Genomic DNA, 8,324 nt, shown 5'->3' on the forward strand with positions numbered 1-8,324 from the left:
ACTTAGGGCTCTTGCTTCATCAACATTTCTTCTCAAATGGGTTTTAATTTCAAAGTCTGAACCTTCGTAGAAAAAACATTATAGTGAGAAAGCCATGATGGCCTATTTGGAGCAATGAAATCCTAGAATCCGAAGCTCTGATAAAAAATGTTATGAAACCAACTCACAAAAAGATAGAAAAGAAAGATCAATGCCTTAGAAATCAACCTCTTCAAGGGGGAAACCTCCTTTACATTAGAAAAATGAACAATTCTTGGATGATACATATGACAAGACCTCCTTTCTATATATAGGGGTCTAAGGGGTCATAATATAATGAGAGTCGACAAAACAATAATAATGTAAGGGCACAATAATAACAATAGTGGGCTTCTATGGGGCACAATGATAACAATATGGGGACTACATGGGCACAAAAATATAATAAGTGGGTTGCACTAGTACCAATAAGGGGTTACACTAATAGTATAGGGACCTAATATGCCCCTCTCCTTCAAAAAATGTTCTCCTCAATGTTTGTGTAGTTCTGTATGATTTTGTATAGAATTCTTGTCCTCCCATTTGGAATCTTTAGCGGTTAAGTTCTTACACTTGATGAGATACTCTGAAATTGATTGATTTCGTAGCTGTCGAGTTCTTGTTTTTGTGACTACTCCACATTCCAATATGATTTTTCCTTCCTCGTCAAGTTCTAGCAATATTGTTTGAACTCGGATCTTCTCATTATGTAAGGTCGCCATTTCTCAAGTGCATGTACTCTTGCCAACATTTCCTTCTCATAAGTATATTTGTGTAAACACTTTCCTTTGATTGGACAACTTTCGAATGAAATGGATCTTTCTTATTGTGTTAAAACATCACCAATTCCATTTCTTGATGCATCATATTCCACAATAAAGGTTTTTGTGAATTCTGGCATAGCTAAGACCGGTGCTTGGCACATTGCCTCTTTTAAGATGTTCAAAGGCCTTCGTTGCTTCTGGAGTCCATGAAATTGCATCTTTCTTCAATAATTTTGTTTTCGGAATTTCTTCAGTCTTCATTCTTATTTGATGATACCATGAATGAAGATCTAGCATGGTGGAGTAAATCAATCCATGCAATTCATCCAATAATTCATCAATGACAGGAATGCGAAATTTATCTTTAATAGTGAGTTTGTTGAGCTCTCTATAATCTAGACACATGAGCCATGACCCAGCATTCTTGTGCATCAATACTACTGAAGGAGAGAAATAAATTTTACTAGGTTGAATTATAGTAGCCTCTAACATTTCTGCAACCATATGTTCAGTTTCAATCTTTTGGGCATAGGGATATATGTGAGGCCTGATGTTTGAAGGAACACTTCCTGGAATCAAATGAATAGAAATATCATGATCACCAATAGGTGGGAGGCCTTTGGGAGTCTCAAATACCTTGGAATGATTGTCCAAGACTTTTTGGACATGTGGATAATTATATGATTTCGATGTGGGAACCTTTAGCTAACATAATTGTGCAATTACGCCTCATTTTTATTTCTTTAGAAGCTTTTTCAGTCCGTTAGGGTTGAGCATCTTGTCGTGGCGGAAAAAGTCGTTTGTGCGGACACAACTGACCTCCCTAGGAGTCTAAACTCTCTAGCGACAAACAAGACAAAATGGAGTGATCTTTCTCTAAATATACCTTTTAAAACATGAAAACTACAAGTGTTTAGGCTTACCTTATTCCAAAACGCTGTTGTTGTAGTCCGTCCTTGCCGATCCGGATGAGCTCCTCCTTCAAGTCAATTCCTGCAACCACAAACAATCAAACAATTACCAAGCACTTGCATTTCATATAATAAAACATATATTCAACATGCAGACCAAGGAACACATGAAATAACTCATTAACACAAGCTATTGAGAAAAATAAACCAGTTTGTATTAATAACGAAACAAAGAAACTCTTACAACCTGGCCTTGGTGTTGTGCAAGTTCCTCCCAGGGTCCATCAAGGGTTTTCCTCTACTTTGACAAAGCTCACCCACTTCCAAGTAGAATCAAGCAAAGACAATCTCTCCTCACAAGGTTCTAAATGGGAGTCCTAATTCCTGCAGCATTTACCCAAAGAAAATGTATAGCTCCAACCTCCCCTCCCTCTGGCTCAATGTCTTTATTTATAGTGCTGTAAAGAGGTTATTCAGGTCCACCATCAATGGGATAATCCCCCTCTTTGGGTGGGATAGCTCCCTTATTGATGGGATAAGTTCCTCCTTAATAGGGGTACATGAACCAACTGGAGGCGCATCCATTTCATCAAACCGACCTCTAGAAAGTTCTAGAAGTAACCACAAGTAACTTTTTTAAGATGAAACTCGCGCATTTTGCCTTTTACAGAAGGACACACCTGTCCCTTAACATACAGAGCGTCCAAGGACGCAACTTTTGTGAACATTGTGAGCGTCCCCGCAGGTAAGGCTAGAGAGAACCTGCGACCCCAGAGATAAACACATTTTTTACAAGACTTTCTCTCTAATTTGAGTTTGAGATGGATAGCAGAGGCATAAGACTTGCCTAAGAGGGTAGCATGACTGTTGATTTGAGCCATACTAACTGTAAGTAGTCATGGTGACATTTTTTAGTGTAACAGATTGCCCCCTAAAGTGCGAAGCCTGGAATAGATTAGGGTTTTGTAATTCTAGGAAGGGTGAAGCGCTTTATCATTTCAAGGATTGTCTTGTGGATGACCTGGTTGGAACCTGCAATTTTCAACACAAAATACATGTATAAGATTATATCATCACTGAGGTAGGCATTCCCATACTCAGATTCAAAATTTTAACTAATGGACTAACTATTCTGATACAGGAATGATCTTGCAGTACATCATTTTTTATAGACTTTTGTGGACACAGTATGGACGCAGCCATCTGTTTATGATTAGTCTACATAGATAATGAATACAAAACTCCTCGCAACCTGGATGGTAGAAACTAGATCCAGGGTCTTCACTTCTACTTCCCGAATTGGTACGATTCTAGCCATGTGATTTAAATGATTTGATGTCGAACATGTTAGAAACCACTTGATTACCAGTCGATGATGTAAACTGTTAACAAGCGTGAGAGAGACCACCAGTAATGTCAATGGTTCTCAAAGTACCAAGCACAACCCGTGAAATGTGAATAGATGTTTTGATGTCGAACACTTCACGGAATCCTTTGATCGAAAGTCAATGATGTAAACTGACGTCAAAGGCGAGAAACCTGCCATTGATGCATGCAGACTTCAAGGTACTGTCGATTCCTAAGTCATCTTTCTAGATAATGTGTCGATGTCGATAGAAAGCGACCCGTTGCAGGCAAGCCTGCAACACGAAATCATTGTTCAAGTTGAAGAAATGTTGCTGTAAAGACTGACTCAGGGATGGTCAAATGGATGACAAGTATTTTGCAGATGAAAGTTTTGCTTGCAGACCTCTTGAACACATAACGACACGAAAGATGGCTTGGTGACGAATAACTCAAAGTTAATCCCTGGAACCCGGTTAAAGACTTTCAAAGTGGTTTGGTCAACTGTGAGGTAAAAGATTTCCCAACCCAGGTGAATGAAAAGTGTCGTGTTCAAGAGTGGTAATAAAGTTTCTTTTGAGACAAAAGGTAACAAACAGGTTCATTCTTCTCTCTTTTCCCCCACCATTTCTGGCAAGTACCTCTTTATTTTTAACAAGCTTGAGGAGGATAACATATGCTTGATTATAAGCTCATCCTTCGGACGAGTCCAACCTAGTTTAAATTCGAACCCTAGGAAGGAGTGGTTCGTTCCTGTTTGTAATTGAACAGGTCCTTTACTGTAAAAGTTTAACGAGCCCAGTATAGGAGAAACTCGGCGTTTTTCATTTTTAGAGAGTCTGAAAAAACAAAAGGAGACTCCACGTTGAACTTTTTCGTATATTTGTGTCCCTCAAGCCCGAAAAAGTATAAAATAATACCTGGGGGAACCGCTTGATCTTGCGACCAAGGAGTACTTTCATAATAGTGTCGTTGACCTGAAAAGTAAAAAGCGATCAAGGACACGTCGTTTTATTTCCTTATCGAGTTTGAAACGACAAAAACCCGGCAATCTTTTCCTGATTTTGCGGTCAGAAAAGAGCTAAAAGGGGACCGTCTTTTAATTTCGTTTTAACGAGTGTAAAAGAAACGCTCGGCGATCTTTTCATGTTTTAGGAGTCAGAAAAGGGCTTAAAAGATGACTCTGATATTTTTGTTTGTGAAAAATGACAATTTCCCTCGAAATCCCTTTGTCCTGCACAAAAGCAACACATTACTCATACCTGTTTAAAATAGGCAAAAATACATCGAAAAATATCTTTTCATGGTAAAAAATGAACTAATTCATCCAAAAAACCTATAAAAAGACCTTTTACCATGTCATTTTTACCGTTTGACTGTTGAGGTTGAAAAAGGAGCTTTTGACAAGAAACTTCCCGTGGTCGCTGCGGAAAATCTGACCGTCGGAATCGAACGCCGTCTTATCCAGGTATTTTACACATCCTACTCTGCATTTCTATCCGTTTAGAATCAATTTTTAGGTCTTAGTTTCATTTTTTGGGGGGGTTTTGGTTTTGGAATGCGCTTCTCGGCGGACGCGGGTGCCCTTCGGGTGACCCGCGTCCCCCGACTTTTTCTCATACAGGAAAATGGTCGGAAGACGCGGCCCGCCTTCAGGCCAGCCGCGTCCGGGCGCCCTGTGCTACAAAGCCGGGGTGCGTCTTCCGAGAAGTGCGCATTTCAAAACCCCAACTCCCTCAAAAAACTACCAAAAATTCCCAAATCAATTTCTAATTGCTATTTTGATGTGCAGGGTATTAACCATGTTAGATTGGAGAGAAAGAGAGCATGTAGAGGATGATGAAGTTGCAATAAATCATCAACCTTCCCTGGATGCCCTAAGAGCATGCGGATTATACAAATATTGGACCATACCGGGCATGAGGGGCCAGGTAAGATTCTTGGAATGGCTGGTTGAGCGATGGAACGTTCAAGAACAATGCTTTTACATAGGAGGGCACCAGCTCGAGATAGAGCCCTCGGATGTATACTTTCTCACTGGCTTGCCGAACAGAGGTGAGCAACTCAGTCTTGCGGGGACTAGGCCGGGTGGCCAATCCCTTGATAGTCTCCGCGATGAGTGGTGCACACCTGGGGCTCACCATTCAAAAGGCATAGAGATAAAACACATCACTCTGCCTGAACTCAAAGTCATAGCGTTCACGGTTACCAGAATTTGCGGCGCGGCCGCTTTACACATTGCTTCCGGATCCCAAATGCGGATGGCAATTGACTGTTACCAAGGCACCATTTTCAACTGGTGTGAAGCTGTGTCGGCTCATATGAAGAGCCAACTGACCAAGGCAAAGAACGGACGACTAAAGACTTTTGGATATGGGCCTCTAGTCGTGAGCTTTGCCTTGGAGAGAGTTCCAATGCTGATCCCTCAGCAACTCACTGTTGATATCTTGGGTCCTCGGGAGCCAAAGCTGATACGATGGGTTGCGGTGATGGCCCGGCATCCTGACGAGGGTGCGACAGTGGTTCGATTCTCAGATAGTTACTTTCACTGGTTAGAGGACCAGGTTTTTTCGATACAGGACTTTCCGTATGCCGGAGTGGATTTTAGAGGTGATCCGGACATGGTTCTTCCACCGGGAGAACAATGGGATGACAGAGGTACTTTTATTTTCACAAGTTCTCTAATTATGTATTTTTTATTTTTCATATATATCGTCTCAAAACTAACAGTAAAATTTTCAAAATGCAGATGTTGGTCCACAGCGTCCAGCCAACCTCCGGCCTTTTGATAGACTACATCCAGCTGCACCGGTACCGGCCCCACAGGACGCGGCTGCAGAAGTACTAGCTGAGTTGGAGCATGATCTAGAGCGTCTCACGGCAGATATACCTGAGACTACTATGGATGACATTCCTACCAGGCTTCAGCGCTTCGTAGTCGCGGTCCCTGGACCGTTTAGGAGATTTTTGCGTAAGGTAGCCCGCGCAGTGGTGTCATACAGAGAGCACCACCAGTGATTGACTAGTCACTTTTGTAGTCACATGTGACATTTTGACTTTTTGTACTATCATTTTGCCGATCATAAGGTGTTTTCAACCTATGATCGAAGACGATGTATATATTTTTTGACACACTTCTATCTATATATATCACTATTACCGGCTTATCTTGTTTAACATATGTGATGAAATGTTTTTAAATTTACTTGCATGATTATCGTAAATGTCTGTCCAACATTCGAGAAGCAATTGCATCTGCTAATGTATTCAAAGACCTTGGAATATGTTGATATTCAATGTAATCAAATTCACGTTCCAAGAGACGCACTCTCAAAAACAACCTTAATAACACAGGATTCCTAATGGCATAAACTCTATTAAGCTGTAATACAACAAGTTCAGAATCTAACCTCACTATCAAACGTCGAATTCCAAATGAAATAGATTCGGATAATAATTCAATCACTGCACTGTATTCTGCAATGTTGTTCGTTGTTTGACCGAGGCTTACCCCATGCATAGAAACTAACTCGTCAGAGGGCGAATAGATAACCCAAGCTGCGGAAGAGATGTTCCGTGTACTACGACAAGCACCATCAGCAAATCCAATGTATGTTTGGAGAGGCGTCGACATCTGCAATATCAAGAGTAAAACCAAGATAAGCCAGAATAACGACGAAAAACCACACTCTCTAAGCTAAGCACACTGACTAAACTAACACACTTGCTAGCTAGAAAGAAAATCTAACCTATCTAAAAATTTCTCCATACCCATCATTTAAGCATAATACCTCTTTAGGTAAAGTCCATTTCTGGGTTTACCCAAAGAGTCCCCATCAAAGTCAACTAGCTCATAAGCCCCTTTTGCTAGCTTTCGCTTTACAATGTAGGGCCCATGCCACATGGGAACGAATTTTCCAGCACCTAGCTTATCGTTAGCTTGATCATATAATAGTACTAGGTCTCCTTCCGAAAAACTTCGAGGGGTTACATTTTTATCATACTGAGCTTTCATTCGTTTCGCGTGAGTCTCGATTGCCAATGTAGCGTCACGTCGAGTCTCATCTAATTTAGCCAAGTACAATAAACGTTTCTCCTCTTCGGAAGTAGCTGGAAGTAATTCGACAGCCATTTGAAGTGATGGGATTTCGCATTCAATGGGTAACACAGCTTCTAAGCCATAAACTAGCTGGAAAGGAGTGAACCCTGTTGAATTTTTCACTGAGGTTCGGTATGCCCATAGCGCTGAAAATAACATGTTGTGCCAATTCGACCGATGAACACCAATGGTTCGTCGGATCATGATAACTAGAACTTTGTTGATAGACTCAACCAAACCGTTGGCTTGCGGATAATAAGGAGTAGAGCTATCGTGGCGCAAACCAAGCTGGCTTGTAAGCTCAGTCATCATGATGTTTCGAAAATGGCTCCCATGGTCAGTAATGATTGCTTGTGGGACACCAAACCTAGTTATGATATGATTGAATACGAAAACTGCAGCTGTTTTGCCGCTTGCGTCGAATGTAGGCATCGCCTCGGCCCACTTAGTAAAATAATCAACCGCAAGGATGATATACGCATGCCCCCCGGCCGAGTGAGGGTTACAAGTAATAAAGTCGATACCCCATTTGGCGAATGGACCAACGGCAATTATAGGGTGGAGAGGAGCAGGTGGAGCGCGCATCTTGCGATCAAACACTTGACAGTTGTGGCACTTCCTGACTGCAATGATACAATCTTTAAACATAGACGGCCAGAAATAGCCAGCGCGCAACACCTTCTGAGCTGTGGCATACCCAGACATATGACCGCCACATGCTCCAGAGTGACAATCATTCAAAACCCTCTCAGCCTCTTCGTGAGTTAAACAACGTCGAAAAACTAAGTCTGCCCCCCGGCGATAAAGTGTATCTCCAATAATTTTGTATGGCTGGGATTGAAACCGAATTTTTCGACGTTCCGCTTTGGAAGCTTCAGGCCGAAAGGTTTGGGTTTGGAGATAAATGATTATATCCCCGTACCACGGATCTACAGTACTGATAAGAAACAAAGATTCGTCCGCAATGGACTCCTCTGCCACAGTCTCTGTGTCAGCACTCGGGAAATCACACATCAATTCCGCAAAAACTAAGGATTTCTTAGACTTGGACTTCTCGAACTCCAAGTCGAACTCTTGCAGGATGACAATCCATTTAGAGTACTTGCCCCCTAGCAGTTGTTTTGTCAAAATATAAATCATAGGGTTGCAATCCGAAATAACTGTAGTTTTGCGGAGAAGAATGTAGTG

This window comes from Pinus tabuliformis, chromosome 9 (genome assembly GCF_031772625.1).
Source record: "Pinus tabuliformis cultivar Carrire ecotype Pingquan chromosome 9, CPIR1, whole genome shotgun sequence".
NCBI classification, from domain to species: Eukaryota; Viridiplantae; Streptophyta; class Pinopsida; order Pinales; family Pinaceae; genus Pinus; species Pinus tabuliformis.